Source organism: Chaetodon auriga, chromosome 13 (assembly GCF_051107435.1).
Source record: "Chaetodon auriga isolate fChaAug3 chromosome 13, fChaAug3.hap1, whole genome shotgun sequence".
NCBI lineage: Eukaryota > Metazoa > Chordata > Actinopteri > Chaetodontiformes > Chaetodontidae > Chaetodon > Chaetodon auriga.
Genome location: NC_135086.1, coordinates 25,622,293 through 25,642,014, shown reverse-complemented (window position 1 = coordinate 25,642,014; position 19,722 = coordinate 25,622,293). Strand labels below are relative to the sequence as shown.

The 19,722-nt window shown below is 39.8% G+C and overlaps 1 protein-coding gene across 1 annotated transcript in view; it reads right to left on the bottom strand.

Moving 5' to 3' along the window:
* Positions 1 to 19,722, bottom strand: part of LOC143330715 (SH3 domain-binding protein 4) — a 121,601-nt gene that overhangs the window by 95,809 nt on the left and 6,070 nt on the right. The window lies entirely within an intron of this gene.

Here is a 19,722-nt window from a genome sequence, read left to right as displayed (position 1 = left end):
TTTGTATTGGTATAAGGAACAGGGGACTACCAGCTCCTCCCCACAAGCCTTGTAGTTGTTCCAAAGTGCAAAACAATCTTTGGTGCAGGGGATTTTAGCTGTTATACTCAGAGTTGTTGGAGCGGCCTGATGGGGATCTGAAAGGAGGACAAAGTGTTAACAGTTTTATACATACACATTTATAGCCTGGCTTTTGCTGAGAATGTTTTATGGCTCTTACTTGATTTTCATCTTGTGCTATCATTTTTATTCAATTTGAAACTTCTATATTTTCAAGTAGTCATTAATGTTCTATTCTGTTTTTTTTTTTTTAATGTCTTAATCAGGGTTCTAAATTAACTTACCAGCCAATCAGAATTTCCACTAGCCAAATTTTTTCCCGGTGAAAATAAGAGAGATTATGAGTGCCACTGAATGCATTTGATCATTTTATTTACATTGTTGGCATGAAAAATGCACAGAAAGTACAAAACATGAAACTAAAAGACATTTTTCCAGTAAGTATTTAGTATCATTACATTCCTAATAAAATGTATTTTTCCTTTCAACTTAAAGTGTTTCTGCTTTCCTTCTTTAATAAGAAATATATATAAGTAACAGCCATGACTTAAACACTTGCAAAAAATTGCATTGGTTATAAATTGAATTATGTATGTACAACTAGAAAACACGAATAGTGCAGCAGTCAGTATTGCAGACTCCTTAGGCTCTCCTGATGAATTCGGGCACTCTCATGGTCCTTTACTGCCTCGACTTTAAAATTATTAGTCCCCACCACAAAATTATTTGTCTTGTTTTTTTCTTTCGTGTACATGCGGCAATCCTTACAAAACATGACGCCATTTTCGTGATCAAAAACAAGCCATTCACGACCTGTCAGCCATTTAGTGTTAAACTTTCTTTTCTTCGTTTCGCACGCTTTGTCGACATTCTCATCCCCTGCCTCCTTCCTCTTCTCGCCCCCAGACGTCTGTCCCAACCACCGCAGCATTTAGTTTAACTTTACTTTTTACTTTTAGCTAGCTCAGTCTCCTTTTTTACAGTTTATACGCCGCCGTTCATTCTTCTTCTTCTTTTTTGTGTTTGCGTTTCCGTGGTTTCTCGCGCCGGTTGCGCTACAGACTGTAGTGTGCCTGCGCACAGCCAATGGGCGTCTTGTACGTCATCACGTAGCATTACGACAGTGTTCATGGGAAATGTAGGACGGACTGTCAGGGGGACAAATGACCAAGAACTGTAGAGCGGCTCTGACTGACATGATTGGCTAATGCATTACCGGCCAAATTGGCTAGTAAGTTTTTATTTATACCCGCCAATATGAATTTTAACCCACATTTGGCGGGTTGGCGGGTGTTAATTTAGAACCCTGGTCTTAATAGTCATCTGCAAAGCACTTTGAAATGCACTAGCCTGCATAAAATGTTCTATTACAATAGTTTTGATTCAGCAGTGTATTGAGCCATTTGCAGCTTTGATTCAAATACATCAGTATCACATTCAATAGTCCATGTTAGTCAGACTCTGAGAGAAATTCTGTCTGCAGGGGGCAGATGAACCAGGTTGTGGTTGGAATGGCCCAGCGGGGGGAGAGGTGACGAACTGTAAACATCCTTAGTGTCCAGTGTTCTATTGTCTCTGGTGAGGTATTTAACATACTGGGTGAAGGTGGGGAGAGTGGAGGACAGGGAATCATGGTTGAAATCTCCAGAGATGAGGAGGAGGACCTGGGGGTGCAATGTCTGTAGCTGTGAAACCACAGTGTGTAGTAGTTGGCATGCTGTTGCTGCACTGGCAGATGGGGTGACGACATGCAAGAACTCCCTCAGAAGATAATATGGCCAAATGCTAATGGCTAACAGCTCAATTCCTCTCATGCAGCGTGCATACTCTTTTACACTAATGTGCCCTGGATTACATCATCTGTTGTTCACAAACATCGCTATGCCCCCACCTTTCCTCTTACAGTTCTCCTTCCATCTCCTGTCCGCTCTCAGCTGTTGAAAATTGTCCGGTGTAACTAGGGATGGGTACCGAATTTCGGTACTTTTTGGGTACCGACCGAATTCCCGCTGAAGTACCGAGTATCGATTCACGGGAAGTCCGTCGGTACCACATTTCGGTACCTGAACGCACCTTTTTTTTTTTTTTAACCCTGTACGCACCTTGACGTTATGCGTCGGCGAGAGCGGAGGACTCGGTGACGCGGTTACGTCAGTGGACCGCAAGCGCTCCGAAGTCTGGCTTCATTTTACCAAGCTGGATGCCGACAACGCACGGTGCAACATTTGTGATGCGAAGTGCAAAGCCAGCAAAGGAAAGACGTCCAACTTGAGGAAGCACTTGGTTAAACACCAAATATTCCTCAAGGCGGAGGAGTGCACGATTTTTGACAGTTTAAAAACACAGGCTAACGTTACCACAGCTACTCGCCCGGCGCCAGCATTAAACGTTACCGCCAGCAAGCCTGCTGCAGCCAGCGGCTCGACACTTGCAGCCAGCTTCGAGGAAGGAGAACAACCGCCCCTTTTAAAAAGGCAGACGACGACGACGACGACAACGACGCAGCTTCAATTAGCTCAGCAGCATCATTATTTTGAAAGAAACCCGCCTAGTACAGCCTGCAAATGTTAAACATTTCATACAGTTATTTATTTTGAAAGTTGTTTGTTACTGTACAGGCAGCAGGTGCAAATGTGAAACATTTTATACAGTTATTTATTTTGAATCTATTTATTTTTAAGTTATTTACTTTATCCCCACACACATTTTTCTCAAGTTCTATGTTGGAGTTATTTCACTTGATGTTATTGAAGAATAAATGTTATAAATTCCGAAGTTTTGACTATTTTTTTAAATATACAAAATAACTTTAATTACCAAACACATATCCCCCCCAAAAAAAGTATCGAAAACAGGTACCGAAAAATACCGGTATCGATTTGCAGGTACCGAGTATCGGTATCGTATCGATTCAGATGTGAAAGGTACCCATCCCTAGGTGTAACATACAAGTCCGGTATGATCTCCGTTTGGTGAAATTCATGAGACTAAACTCCCTGACCTCCCTCTGCAGTTTGGTTCATGCCGTTAGCTCGTCCATCTAATTTGGGAGAGATCTGACGTTCCCCATATTAAGAGACGGTATGGATGGTTTGTACCATCTTTTCTTCTCTCAGCACTTCGCTCCAGGTCTGCACCCACTTCTCCTTATTTCCTTGGAGATCTCCAGTTTTTCCACAAGGGATACGCTTGTGTTGCTCAACACAATCGGCTGTTTTGGTGTGTAAACAATGGACCCAAAGTTCAATGGATCTCCTGAAGTTATTTTAAATAGTCCACAAAATCTTAAAAAGCGAATCATCAGTCTCATCAGTTGTACATCCACACGTATGCACGATTGACCAAGACCAGTGATGACAGTGAAACACATGAAAAACACAAAAACACACTAAGACAAAACGAAACAGCTGGAGCTGCTGTAACAAGCTGCCACTCACGCAGTGCCATCTCTAAAGACAACAACAAATCAGCACAAAAATGATAATTGCCAACATAAATCACCATGGACTGAACAGACACATTACAAACACTAACATTACAAACACTAACGAAAAAGACTGATTTTAGATTTTAGAACATAAAACAGCAAACCTAAATTGTTCAGTCCAGCATAACAATAGCACTAACAGTGCAGCACAAGGTATGCACGCCTGTCCTGGAGGCACTGACTTGTCTCTGCATCTCTAGCTGGTAGCTGAGGATGCTTACTGCAGACTGGACAATTTTCTGCCATCTTTTAAATGACAGTGTTTGATGCATTTCCTGTAGTGTAGCTGACTGTCATCCAGCCAAATGCAAATTGGTTCACGTTTTTAAGTTTCCTTTCCACCATTGTCAGTTCTTGAAATGGGAAAACCAAAATGTTGCCACACAACAGGTCTGAAAGTCGATGGAGCATTCTCAATCTCCTTTTCGTTATCAGCACTTTTATCCGTCAAGGAGTAACTATAACTGTATGAGAAAATATGTGTGTTTGATTCGATGGCGCGTCAACTCCAGCCCCACTCCACTCCTTGTGAAGCTCTCCCACACTTTTGAATGGCCTTTTACTGACAATCCTCTCCAGGATGCAGTCATCCCTGCTGCATGTGCACCTTTTTCTTCCACACTTTCCTTCCACTTAAATTTCTATTCTATTAATGTGCTTTGATATAGCACTTTGAGAACACCCAACTTCTCTTGCAATTATCTTTTGAGGCTTTAACTCCTTGTGGAGGGTGTCAATGATGGCTTTCTGTACAACTGGTCAGGTCAGCAGTCTTCCCCATGATTGTGAATTCTACTGAACCATACTGAGAGACAATTTAAAGGCTCAGGAATCCTTTGCAGGTGTTTTGGATTAATTAGCTGATTAGAGTGTGACACTTTGAGCCTACAATATTGAACCTTTCCACAATATTCTAATTTTCTGAGATTTTGAATTTGGGGTTTTCATAAGCTTTAAGCCATAATCATCAAAAATACAAGAAATAAAGGCTTGGGATATCTCACTTTGCATGTAATGAGTCTATATGATATATTAGTTTCACCTTTTAAGTTGAATTACTGAAATAAATGAACTTTTGCATGATATTCTAATTTTTCAAGTTTCACCTGTAGCTTCAACAAGGAGCTAGAGCAAAATGATAAAGGTACTGTCGGTGAATTTAAAATGAGTTAATGAAAATCAGTCTAGACTTCAGTACAAGCAGGTATTTGTAAAAATAAAGAAAAAAATAAATGTACCAGCTCTTCCTATTTCCATGACAATACCTGTAATGTACATGGTCCAAAAAAATCCACCAAACACATTAAAGACATCTGTACAGTTGGCAAAAAAGGGGAATAAAACCCTATATTTTTTAGATAGAACATTTAACAGGCTCCAAATCGTCCAATAAACTTTGGCGCAGTGGACTGTTAGGCGGGTTGTGAGAGGATACTTTGGTCATATCTTTTGTTTGCTGCACATCCATGCAGAGTAGTTTAACAACAGATTTACTGTGCCGTCATCCCAGCTACCTGCTGGTGTGTCTGTCAAACTATCTGCAGCAGGAGGAGGTTGGAGGCTCTGCTGTGTTAACTGCGGCCTCAGACTAATAGGACTCTCTCAACGCAAACCAAAGATATATAAAACTAGAATCATGTCTGCCCTTATGAATATAGAATTATCATCATGTTGCCCTTTCCCAGCCTCTGCTTTCATTTCCTGTGTGGGCCACGAGGTGGTCATTGTCAGCTGACAGCAGGGGTAGCAGTGTGTTGACCCTGCTGAGGCACTGTAAACCCATTTCCATACTTCATCTCACTGCGGCTGCTGTGGAAGAGCAGTTAATCTTTTGAAAACAGAAAGAAAAAATCACCCAGCCTTTCCTTCACAGTCCCTGAAGAGGAAGGGCTCTTCGAAGCTTAATTCAATGGTTAGCTTCCTGTGGGGTCGATGCTCCCCAGGAAAAGGCTGATGCCAATTTTTTACAGATTCACAGGGGAAAATGTAATGGGATATAGCAAGTGCTCACCTTCGTCTAAGAAAAAAGACTGATGGTTTAGAAATTATGAGTCCTCACTATGGGCCTTGGTTATGAATTGTAACATATTTTTAGTTTTTATGCTCTCTCCAATGCTTTAAATATAACAGTAAATTTGGTAACAGACATGAAAATTACTAATACCTAAAGACACCTGGCACTACACGAAACAACTTGTTCTGTTCCAACATGCACTAAATGTTAGATTAAGTCCTGCAAGATCCTGAACATGACCCTGTACCAAAACAGATACTGAGCTCTCCTTTAGAAGTCATAGAAAGATAAGGGGAAAACATTGCTATTTTTTATTAGTATTATTTTTCTGGCTCAAATCCACAATGTCGATGGTCCTCAATCCAGTGATAAAAATCAAAAATCCTCTATTCTTTACCGTGGTAAAAATCCATAAGCACCACAACAATATCAACTGACTGACTGGAACAGACTCATTCCAACTTGGTATGATAAGCCACATTACAACTATAATCAGTCCAAAAATCCTGTGCTCATAGCCCCAAAAATCATCTGCTGAGTTTCTGGAGATAATTCCAACAGCCCAAAAGTTAAGGAAACCTGAGTGACTGTCCCTTTATTCAGCTAATCACATAACTGCCTCTTTTTTTCTCAGCTGAAAGGCAATGTTGTTGTGATAAAAATTAAAAATTGGGAGGAAAGGGCATTTTGAAATAAGACTTGCTAGTCAACCATGCTAGCAGCTGTGTGTCACAGTGGTGCTTTGAGCTAAATGGTGATGTTGGCAAGTTGACATGCCCACAATGACAATGCTACCATTCTGGTGTTTGCCAGGTAAATTGTTTACCATATATATTAGCCGGTTATTTTAGGACAAAAAGTGCAGTTGTTGAGAGGCTGTGAATATTGGTATCAAATTTTATGGCAAAGCATCCAAAATTGCCAAGGCAACACTGAAAAGCAATAAACGTGAACTTCATGGTAATGCCAGAGGAAAAGTCCCAGGATCACCAAAATCATCACGATTAATTGCTGGGGGACCGTAAATGTCAAGTTTTAATGGCATCCTACAGTTTTTGGAATATTTCAGTGTGAATGACAGCAGGTAGCGAAATGACCAACATTGCCATCCATACAGTCACGCTGCAAGTGTGGCCATCAATTGTTGGAATTAAATAAAAACAACTTGCAATAAACCGTTATTGTGAAAAGAAGTTGGATGAAATACCTACCTTATTTTTCAAAACCCCAACCTTCCTTTTAGCTTCCTTCATTAAAGTCAATCTCATCACTCAAAATCCTTTAATGTTTCCTTTAAAATGCGAATAGACAAGACCAGAATCTACCGTACTGTTTACTCATCATGTTCAGTTTATACTGCTGCTCACATTGATAGGACAATATATAGTTTCTGTATCTCTATACAAAAAAGACTGCAGGGGAGGAAAATTAATGAGGCCCAGGTATATTAAACTAGTCACTGTAGAACACACTGCAACAATAAAAGCATCCTGATGGCGAAATGACTGGCTTTATAATACCCGTCAGAACAGGCCAACTCTGCTGTGAGTTTAAGGATGACTGCTACTGAGCAGGAAGTGGCTAAGGAGGAAATGCCTTTGTGATGAGAGGCAGCCAGATCTCTGCTGAGTCTCCCTGTCTGCCACATTTCCTTTAAAGCATCGCCTTAAACACATTGTTCCCATCTGCTCACTCACAGTCCAAAAGAATGCTTAAGACTCGACAGGAAAAAAAAAAAAAAAAGTATCAGGTTTTACGATGTATAACACTGGTAGGACGTCATGTCCACACAGGAAGATGAAATGTACAGACTGAAATGAAAACTGCCTAGCAAGTTTGATATCCTGTCACGTTTGACAACACTATATTTAGTGAAACTCTCTAAGAAAGAATGCTCTTCAAAATTCATCTCTATTATAGTGAAAACAATACAGTACCTGTGCTTTTGCACTGATGTGCATTACTACACATATTATTTTGTATGTCTGTCCATATACTGGCAGTGTTAAGTCATCACACGCTGATGCATGCTGATTCATCAAGATACAGCACTGTCCTATTTTGCAGCATCAACACTCCAGAAGAACTGCACTTTTATCACATATCTATGCCAACTACTGTATACGTACTACTGTGCCTCAACTACTGCATCTGTTCATATGGCATATCAAATTAAAAATCTTACACATTTAAATCCATTTTAATTAAAACTGTGTTGAAACTTAAAAAAGGTCTCCGAGCCTCAGCTCTACCAAGAAACAAAAGAAAGGTTGTGGAGGCCTTGAACAGAGCTCTAAGAGCAGCACTAATGTGATGCATGGACATCAAGAGCAACTCAATCATATTTCACATTTACCACTCACTTTATCGCTGATGGGTGGCAGTTGGAGTTTTGTATTTTACAAACTAGAGTGATGCAAGAAAGCCATGCTGGAGCACGAATGAGATGTTTCAGAAATGGGGGCTCCCAACCACTGGCATGGTATTAGTTGACAATAACGCTGCTAACATGATAGCTGTTACACAGCTGGGCAACTTGAAACACAAGAAGCATTTTGCACACACCATTAACCTCGCTGAGAGCTCTAAAGCAAAAAATTGAGATATCACAAAACATTTACCATTATCCCACATTTGTCACCTTTCACACTTCTTTTTAAGTTGCCTTGGCTTGTAATAGGCTTGCTTTAACCAACAGGGCCTTTAACCACAATTGGGTTAAAGACCATGGGACACCTTGTGTATGTAAACTGACTGTGCCTTAATTAAAAACATTTAAAGGACCCTGTGGAGTTTTTGATCACGTCTGCCTAGGGCTGGGCGATATGGCTGGAAACTGTATCACGATATAAGTGTTTTATATTGGTCGATATCGATAATTATTGATATTTTTTATGACCTATTTAAAATAAGGACCAGGAGAAAAATATATTAAATTTAAACATTTTTAGTTTAAATTTAACCTTCCTCTGATTATTATCCCCTTAGCTATCAAGGCAGAAAGGAAAGGAAATGTCAACACGACCATGGAAAACACTCAAATAATTGGTGAATAAAATGTTTTCAAATATGTGCAGCGTTTTGTAAACACAGCAGAAACTGAGGTAGACCTGACATCTGTAACATGCGAACATGATAGGCAGTAACACTGATTGAAGTATAAAACCAACCTAGACATATGAATAACTTTAGTAATTCTTACTCTAAACATACGTGAACTATTCAATTATATTTTTATTGCAAGTGTGCTAAAAAAAAATAAAAATAAAAATAAATAAATGTGTAAGAGATTTTTATAAGCTGTCTTCTCCACAGTGCTCAGCGGGAGCATGTCTTTATCTATATCTGGGGTCGGGAACCTATGGCTCGCGAGCCAGATGTGGCTCTTTTGATGGCTGCATCTGACTCGCAGACAAATCCTTTGCGCATGCGCGAACCGGCAACTAGAAAGCCGGTTCGCAGTAATTTCAGTGGGAAAGTGGCAAACAAACATGTCGTTGTGTCTATTTATCTATCTATCAATCGCATAGGCAACGCAGATGAGGCAGAGACACTGTTCAAGTGGGGTTGCCGTATTTTGCTGTCGAAAATAGCGGCCGATGTGCACATATGCAAAAGGTTCCGCGCAACGGCTTGTCGTGAGATCAGGACGTAAACTTCCCTTGTTTTAATCGAGTTGTCAGCTAACTAATTTTAGAAACCCTTTTGAGAAGATGGCTAAAAGAAAAAAAGACGAGGAGTATCATACTTTTCAGCAGGAATGGACAGAGGAATTTGCCTTTGTGGAGAGAGCAGGTTCTGCAGTGTGTCTAATATGCAATGATAAAATTGCATCTATGAAATGGTCAAATATAATGCGGCACTTCAACACACGCCATACTACATTTGCATCGAAATATCCTGCGGGGGACAGCAGGAAGAAAGCATGTCAAGAGCGACTATCAAGAGTGCAAGCTAGTCAGCAGCAACTCCGTGTTTGGACCCAACAAGGTGACTGGAATTCAGCTAGCTTTGCTGGCGCTTTAGCAATTGTGAGAAACAGAAAGCCATTCACAGATGGGGAGTATGCCAAAGCATTCATGCTTGATGTTGCCAATGAACTTTTTGACGACTTTTCAAATAAAGACAAGATAATTAAACGGATAAAAGACATGCCTCTGTCGGCAAGAACTGTTCACGATCGTACCATCATGATGTCAAATCAAATTGAGGCAGTGCAAGTGAAGGACATAAATGTGGCACCATTTTTTTCTCTCGCTTTGGATGAGTCAACAGACGTAAGCAATTTATCCCAGTTCAGCGTGATTGCAAGGTATGTTGTCGGTGACACACTACATGAGGAAAGTCTTGCTGTTTTGCCTATGAAAGGGACAACAAGAGGGGAGGATTTATTCAAGTCCTTAACTGAGTTCGCTAAAGAAAAAAATCTACCGATGGATAAACTTGTTTCGGTGTGCACTGATGGTGCTCCGTGTATGGTGGGGAAAAACAGAGGATTCGTAGCGCTTCTTCGTGAACATGAAAAGAGACGCATCCTAAGTTTTCACTGCATCCTACATCAGGAGGCGCTTTGTGCTCAGATGTGTGGCGAGCAGCTTGGTGAAGTGATGTCGCTGGTCGTTCGGGTGGTCAACTTTATTGTTGCCCGAGCTTTAAATGATCGCCAGTTTAAAACACTGCTGGATGAAGTTGGGAATAATTATCCTGGTCTGCTTCTGCACAGCAACGTACGTTGGTTGTCAAGGGGGAGGGTGCTCAGCCGTTTTGCAACTTGTCTGAGCGAAATCCGGACTTTTCTTGAAATGAAAAATGTCGAGCATCCCGAGTTAGCTGACACTGAGTGGCTCCTGAAGTTCTACTATCTCGTGGACATGACTGAACATCTAAACCAGCTCAATGTGAAAATGCAAGGCGTTGGAAATACAATCTTATCCCTGCAACAAGCAGTGTTTGCATTTGAAAACAAGCTAGAACTCTTCATCGCCGACATTGAAACAGGTCGTTTACTACACTTTGAAAAACTGGGAGAGTTTAAAGATGCATGCACAGCAAGTGACCCTGCTCAACATCTTGATCTTCAGCAGCTAGCAGGCTTCACATCTAATCTCCTGCAGTCATTCAAAGCGCGCTTTGGAGAATTTCGCGAGCGCACTCGTCTTTTTAAGTTCATCACCCATCCACACGAGTGTGCAGTGGACAGTGCTGACCTGAGTTACATCCCCGGTGTCTCCATCAGAGATTTTGAGCTACAAGCTGCTGACCTGAAGGCCTCAGACATGTGGGTGAATAAGTTCAAGTCACTGAATGAAGATTTGGAAAGACTTGCACGACAGCAAGCAGAGTTGGCGAGCCAACACAACTGGTCAGAAATGAAAAAACTTCAACCCGCAGACCAGCTGATTGTCAAAACTTGGAACGCGCTTCCCGTCACATACCACGCACTGCAGCGTGTGAGTATTGCTGTACTGACAATGTTTGGCTCTACGTATGCATGTGAGCAGTCTTTCTCACATTTAAAGAACATTAAGACCCACCTACGATCACGTTTAACGGATGGAAGTCTCAATGCCTGCATGAAGCTTAACCTCACCACGTATCAAATAGACTACAAAGCCATCAGCAAAACCATGCAGCACCAGATGTCGCATTAATGGTAAGAAATACTCATCATTGATTAGCAACAGCATAACAATGTTATTAAAAAGAATTCAGAGACTTATTGTACTTTAAAAGTGTTGAAATTACATAAAATGCACACATTTACTTGTATTTTTAGTTTTAAACATATTGTATGGCTCTCACGGAATTACATTTAAAAATATGTGGTGTTCATGGCTCTCTCAGCCAAAAAGGTTCCCGACCCCTGATCTATATGATATGCCACTGCCTCCGTTATGTCTTTGTGCCTTTTAGATGATTTGTCATAAGGCACTGAAGCAGAGCACCTCTGCACGGTCTGTGCGTGTGTGGTGATGCTGCGGTACGGATGTTGTTGGACGTTGGTGAATACGGCTGCGCTCCGAAGGGTGAGCGCGGCTAAGGTGATAAAACAAGTTTGTGGTATTACCGGTCTTGGTGGGGACGACGGTCTTGCATACTTTATAGACCACATTGGTCTGACTACGGCCCGACTTATGAAATCCAAAAAACTGCCATACTGGCGAGCTGACTTTCCCTGTTTTATCAACAATTTCTTCGCTCGCTGCAGTGCTCACTTTCTACTTATCTCACTCCTCGCAAAGAATCAAATACGAGACAACGAGATGGCGCAACCAAACTTGATACTGTTAAATGATTGGTTGTTAGCGTGTTACTCCCACTGATCAGTGCTTACTCCCTACGTTGCTTGGTTACCTGAGAGCGAGTGCCTTTGTTCATGCAACCAACCTTGCTTTGCAACTTCTGGTTTCTTCCGATGAAGAAAAAAATTATCGAATGCTCTATCGAACGCTTTTTTTATTGATATTGATTACGTGTCTATCGCGAGACATATCATTATTGTTTTATCGCCCAGCCCTACTTCTGCCACTATGGAGCATTGTTTAAATGAAGGTGCTCCACTAGCTTTTGCATGAGAACACATTTCTGCTAATGATTTCACACTATTCCACTGAATGTTTGATGACAGTAAATATGGATTTAAACATCACCCATCAGCTCCAAAACGTAACTACAAATCAAGGCTATGTTGACGCTTTCACCTTCTCCTTTTTGGTACACAAACCATGTGTTCACTGTGACCCCTGCTCTCTATAGCAGTGAATACAAGAATATAAACACAGCTGCACAAAATAGTCCCATATTCAGTAATGAAACAAAGTGAACTATCCCACTGTCGTTCATGTCACAAAGTCAATAAGAGATGATATAGTTTCACATTGACAAGTTGTAGTTTATATCTATGTCGGTCTAGACTCATTATACACTATTGCCCATAAAGTTGGAATATTTTTGTTGAGCATGCCTGGGATGCTTTACACCCAGCCATCAATGAGAGGGACAATATTCCTCAAACACTACAGGAGTTGGCCCAGGCTCTGACTGAAGAGTGGCCTGCCCTGCCCACTGACATCAACATCAACAAGCTTGTGGACAGTATGCCACAACATCTTAATGCACTGATCCATGTCAGGCCATACTCGATATTAGTGACTGTGTGGCATTTGAAACAGCAATATAAGACATTCATATGCATGAAATCTTCTTGAATATGTGTTTCCTGTTGAACTGACCAAGGCTGAAGAATTTAAACAAAGCCTTAATCCTATTGTTTCAACACCCCCAATTTTGTTTAAGCCTGACTACAGTTTGTAAGGTTAACTGTGATTTAATTTTCCTTGTGAGATATTTAGAAAAGACTGATTAATGAAGTTTTGAGAATATATACACTTTATCCGTCAAGAATAAATCACATTCTCACAATCATTTCATGGAAAGAGGTAAAAAATATTGTTTTCCAATTTTATGATCAATAGTGTAGTGAAGACTTTGAAGGAATTTAATAGAAGGTGTGTGTCTTTTTAGTGTGTGTGTCTTTTTCTGGTTATCACTATATTGACAGTGAGCTTGTGGTGGAATACAACACTTCAAATATAGATGTAGCTGCAAAGAAGCAATGAATTCTTAAACATGGATGCCACTGTTCCTGATTTATGTTGTTGAACAATGGCCAGAAAAGGGTTTTGCAGAATATTCTGATGTGAAGTTGACCTTTTGGATAAAAAATGTCTCACTTCATCTTTCAGTCTCTGAGACATTTGTGTGAAATTTTGTAATGATTAAAGTATGTACTTCTGAGTTATGGCCAAAAATGTGTTTTATGTGGTCACAGTGCATTGAACACGTTTGTTAAGCTTCAAGGGTTCATGCAATGTATTATGGGGAGAAACAATGAGTATTAACAGAACTGTGTTTGTTCCCAAGAACACTCCACAGGGCACCTTCAAACAGCACCTTACATAATGCTGTGGCAGCAACATGAACCACAGCAGCAAAATATTTCTATTGACACATGTAATATACAACTATTCTGTAGATCATGACAGCAGATGCAGAGAGAGAGGTACGACTTAGCATAACTATGGTTAACAAAACCACTGACAGTTGCATTCACTGACAAATGCATTTATTTATTCATTTTTTTTATTTATTTTTTGATGAAAATACAAGATACAAAACCAAAGTCATGTACTTAAGATGAACTGCTAAAACATTCATCTGGTTATTTTCTTTTAGTCTGTTTTCCATTTTGAAATGAAAACAAATCTGTTTAACCACATATGAAAGTTAAACTGATTGCAGCCTTGCCTCACATTGAAAGCCACAAATGCAAAGTTGGAAGGATTTAGCAGCTGACAAACATTGGCTGAAGGAGCTCATAGACATTGAATTAGCTTGTGAATTCATCAGATAATGAGAGAAACCAAGTGAGACAAGTAAGAACACAAATACTCGAATATTGAGTCAACACTGCTGAGACTTCAGGTGTTTGGAAACAAAGCCCCAGTATCTCCTGTCCTGAAGCGAGGCAGAGCCACATGTGGCTGTGGCTGTTCAATCTCTATATTTCTTTGATCATTGTGAAACTTGTTACATTGACTACTCTCTAGCAAGCACTGCCACGGTTTCTGTCACAGTAATGTCATTAGTGAGATGAATACGTCACTAAGTCTAAGTAATGTTTTTTTTTTGATATAGATAATATAATATCCCCCCCGCAGAAAAAATTTGGTTAAGTCCAACCCATACTCCCCACTTGCTGTTCCGCCACCTGTGGTGCCATTAGATCAGTGGTTCTCAACCTTATTTAGATGAACGCCCCTCTACTCAATGCCAACACCTCTTGCCACCCCCCATCAACGAGAAACCAGTTGGAACCCCTGTATGTTGATATTTATGATTGAAATTGTGTATTTCACTGGCCTATTTGAGATGAAGGCCTACTGTAGGAATTAGATGACTTGCTAATCTCGGGAATCAGTCTGTGAATTGTAAAAGTCTTTGTGGCCTTTGATCACTAAGGTGAGAAGAGCATTCAATGAGGGAACAGGATGAAGGGGGAAGTTCTTAGGGTGCGATCCATTGTAACTGAGAAGTTTATGGTATAGTATTAACCTCAGGGAAAGGGGAGTGAGCTCCCCCAAATTATCATTGTTTTTGAAGGAAAGATTTTATCATTACCAGGTGCATGTGACAACCTTTTGTTGAACAGTATAAATGCCAAGACATTGTGGAGATCTGCAGAGAACACTCTGCATGAGTCTTCCCTCCATGCTGCATGTATTAAAGAGACCTGATTCATCACACCGAGTCTGTAATTCTTCTGAGAATTAGCAACTCTCAACAAGCAACAAGGAGAATTTCCCTTACATAATTTGGCGACGAGGATGGGATGGACGCTCTGCTGATCGACACCTGAGCCTGGACTGAGGGTCAACTGCCGGCAGGAGTCTCATACGACTCAGGGAAAGTTCCGCTCCGACAAACGGAGGACAGGATCCCGCCCAATACTTTAGTATTGGGGTGTTATGGTCAGTTCGCCTTGTTTTTTCTGAGAACTGTTGCAGCTTACAGTAATGCCAATGCAACTGATTCATCTGTCAAGCTTAGAGATTTATTTTTTAAACATAGATACAAAATACTTTAAATGTGGCATCTTAAGGCCTTGGTAGCTATCAGTGATGAAAAAACAACACAGAAGTATAATTAAGATTAAGGGATTAAATACTGTTTTGTTGTGATATATAGTACAAGAGTGGGCATAAATTCAGTAAAGGATAATGCTGGAATCAAAAATGTACGCATTAAAAGTAGGTTCTTTTATCAAAGTCTATGATTTTATTGTGTTTCTCTGCACTACTTAGGATACATATTATGTTGTTTAGGTGTGTCTCTTTGCCTCATGTAAAATAGACATTTAAATGTCTTTTTTTTTAAAACTCCACACTTGGACTTTATTAATGGGATGAAATCTCAACCTCTCCAGTGTTTAAGCCAAAGTTATGCCCTTGCATGTGTGACTAATTAACTAGCAGACAATCTCCCCTCACTCCATTCCTCCCGTCCACTGACAATCACACATGGTCTGCAGATAAACACAGGGAGAGAGCTGTTGTCTGGTGTATGTTCTTCCTGTAAATGATTGTGGTGTCACCATTTCTGTTTAATGAGGTGGGTTACGTTAGACCCCTCCCTCCAGCCACAGTTCCACTTTGACTGCCACGCCCAACTGCACACCTGTTCTCACTTCCCTCTTCTGCTCTGCAGTTACCTGGATGACTACACCTACTCTCTCACCTAGGGCTGTCAATGAATATTCTAAATTAAAACAAACATTCAAATAGTAAAAAAAAAAAAAAAAAAAAAAGATATTTGATTGTGAAGATTGATACTCAATTGTGGAACAAAGCACCACAAACCACAACTTAACAAATCCTTCCTGATTCATTTTTCACTGTTCCAACAACTGGTCGACATAAACTCTTAATTCACAGCATCAGGAGAAGAGAAGCAGTGAACATATAGAGCAGTGGGGAACAAGAATATTTCCACATATAACTCAGGAATTACTTTGACCAGCCATTATGACCCCCGTTACACTGTCATTCTGTGAGAAACACTGCGGATCTTTATAATAAGTCTCTCATCTAAATCAAGATAATTGCTGTTGAAGGTACTGTTTTCTTAATTTTGTTGATAAGGATGCCTGGGCATGAAAAACATGATGACATCCTTAAAATGACTTTCAGGACAAAACATTTTTTTATTTGAGGGCCACTGATCCACACTATCGCACAGGGTGATATGTTCCTTGACATGAATTTACACAGTGTAGTTTATTTTAACTCAATCCCACATACACTGTCCTGCTGCCAAAATAGTCAATCCAGCATCAAATGTGATTATGCTGCTGCTGAAAATAGTCAACAGCAACCCCAGTGTTTCCTCCTGTTAGAGCAATGTATTCAAATAACTACAGTGACCAGCAAGGAAATTACTGAGCCTTTTCCTAAAAAGATTAAACATTATATTTGTGGGCCGTTTTTTAAGATTTCTCTACTGTAGGAACCAGTGGGAGCCACACGCAGGAAATGGAAGTCATAAAGTGCTGAGAGATGGGCTACCACATTGGTCTTTACATGGAATTTGATTATGACAAAAATGTAGAATAACACCACCCTCTTCATTTCAATTGCGCCTGCCTCTCAAGGGAATAGTTTGTCATTTGTGAAATATAGTTTTTTGCTTTGCCAAGAGACCTCAGTCTGAAACTGGATCCAGGAGGCAATTAGCTTAGCTTAGCATAAAGACTGAAAACAGTGGGAAACAGCTAGCCTGGATCTGTCCAGTTGAAAGGTCTAGGGAAAAATAGAAAAACCAGTATGTGGACCGTGAGTTAAGGTTATTTTGTCCACTGTTTCCAAGGCCAAGAATGAACTTTTATTCTGTTTTTGTATGGTACCAACTGAAGCAGACATGGAGTTCACTAAAATGGGTATCTTAATCAAATTTAAATGGATCTGCATACTGTTAACAAATGAAATGGAAATGGACTCAATCATATAACACTGTGTATGCTTTGGAACATGGTCTGCAGTAATGTGAAGTGTATTTGATTTATAGCAACATTCGAAAACACTGGCATGGTCCATTTTAGTGTTGAAAATCAATAAAAATATTAAATGTCAATAAAATTTAATCATTTGCAATTGTGTCAAAGTTGTGATACTGTAGTACTCAACTAATGTACATATACTGCATACAATAGCTGTAAGATTGAAAGAATAATAATCACTCCACCTATTTCTTCTTTGATGCCATTAATTATTTCAAGCTATGTTATCTTTAATTTATATATGTAAAACAAAAGCGCCTCACATATGTAATTACTGCTCATGTAAGTATTTTTCATTAAAATGTAAATTAATGATTACATACAGCATAAACACAAAAAGTCTGTTCTTCTCTGAAACAGTATGAGCCTAAATTAAGCTTCATCTCTTTTTCTTATTTTCCTCATCATTTTTCCTTTCATAGCAGTACATTACAGTAATCTGGCTTCTTGTGTGTGAGATAGGGGTAGGCAGTATACCAGTTTCGTCACCATCATCAATGTCATGTTCATTATTGTGATAGCATTTTATGCCAAATCTAATCTATTGTTGTTTAAAAAACAGTGTTTTACTGTGGCTGTGATAACATGTAGGTAGAGGGCCACGCACATACTCATAGTACGTACATCAAGAAACTACAATTTTCCTCACTATAACTCCAAGTCTGTTACATGAAGATGTGGAAGGTAACACTATGAGCAACTCAGGCCAATTTCTCTGTTGTTGGCTCCAGGAACTGACACAAAAGTCTTCATCTACTCCAACCACCCAAGGAAGCAAGAAAGACTCAGTGGATTAACTTGATGGAAATTCTTAGGATACGTGTGCTAATCATTTTACTTTGGACTGCTTCAAGTACCAATACTAAGGAGGATCCACCTCAAAACTGAAGCTCATGGATGGATGAACACCAACTTCAAACATAAAACCTGAAAGTTTTTACATCTTTATGTTGCCTTACTGCTTATTTTCATGGTTAACCTAATGAATTTGGCATAAGCACATTCTGCGGATAACGTGGATGGTAGCATTTACTGTTGAGGCACAAGCTGGAGCAATCGTGGCATGTTTAATATTGAGTGACAGTCAAGGGAAGTCAACTGTGATAATGTTAAGCCTCATTTGAGGGCAATGAAATGACCAGAGTAGTAGATCGCACGAATCAAAGATAAAGTATGCATGGTATGCATGCATTATTCAATATGAAAATTATATCAAGAGTAAAACAGTCCGTGTTTCTGATGCCACATCCAAATAATATCAAATCTTTGGGAACCTCACTGCTGTTGTTTAGCATGTCAGGAAATCACCCAGTTTATTTTTCATACTGTTGGTGCTGCAGCATAAAATATCACATCAGCTTTTCATATCAAAAAACTTAACTACTGGACTAATTTATTTATGTCACACCAAATATAGTTGCAATCCCTCCAATAGCTGAGATATTTCATTCTTGACCAAAGCGGTGGACAGGCCAAGATTGCCCTGCCAGGCCCCTCAGTCCTAGCATGGCTACAAATATGACTTCAGTGTTGGGTTGAAAGCACCAAGACTCCAACAAAGCAGGAGTTCAAGCAATTAGGCAATCACACAGGTTGTAAACAGACTCTTTAGTTGAGCCATATTATCTAAAACCAATTTTGTTTGAGGTGAAACCAAACTGCATCCCTGAAATGTGTGTAATGAACCCTAACTGAACAGGAAAACTGTGTGTGCACTGTGTGCACAAAATTATAGCAAGTACAAAAGGCCAAAGTAGAAGCATGAAGTCTGTCTATAACGTGTAATGGTTTACTATGGATGGGATGATAACATTTTAACATACACCTTTGTTTTCTGTTACAAATAATTTGGTTTAAATGACTGGTTTGGCAGGGCAGCTCAAAAGTGCCAACTTTAAAGAAAGTAATAAACCCAGTATGTTGCTGCCATTGGCTAACCATTTAATATAGTATGCGTGGAGAACAGCAGGTCAGCTTGGAGAGTAAGAATAAAATGTCAGGAGACTCGGGCTCACATGTTAATAGCATTTCTGTCCATTACTACCAGTAAACACGAGTGAAAGATTAGAAAAAATGTGAAATAAATATTCCCTTTTAACTTCACAGGTATGACACAGTAAATCCACATTATGATTTCAGACTCATTATCTTCTTTTTTAAGATGATGCATCATGCTAATTCAAGTTCAGGCAACCTTTACTTATGCTCGAGAGATCATTGAGGGGTGACTCTCATTTACAATGATATCAAGTCAGGAATAGCTAAAGGAATAGTTCAACATTTTGGAAGACACACATTTTCGCTGACTGTACAGATGAAGATAACTCTCATATCTACCCATTTAATATACAGCCAATTTTCTATTCTAGGGGGGTTAGGTTCGCGGAGTCTTATCATCTTAGTGACACTGCAAGGCAAACAGCGTCTCCAGGAAGTCACTACTCTCAGAAACCAAGTAGTTCCAAAAGCAATTTCTTGTAACTTACACCTAAACACTAGGGGTGGAACGGTTCACAAAATCCACGGTTCGGTTCGTATCACGGTTTT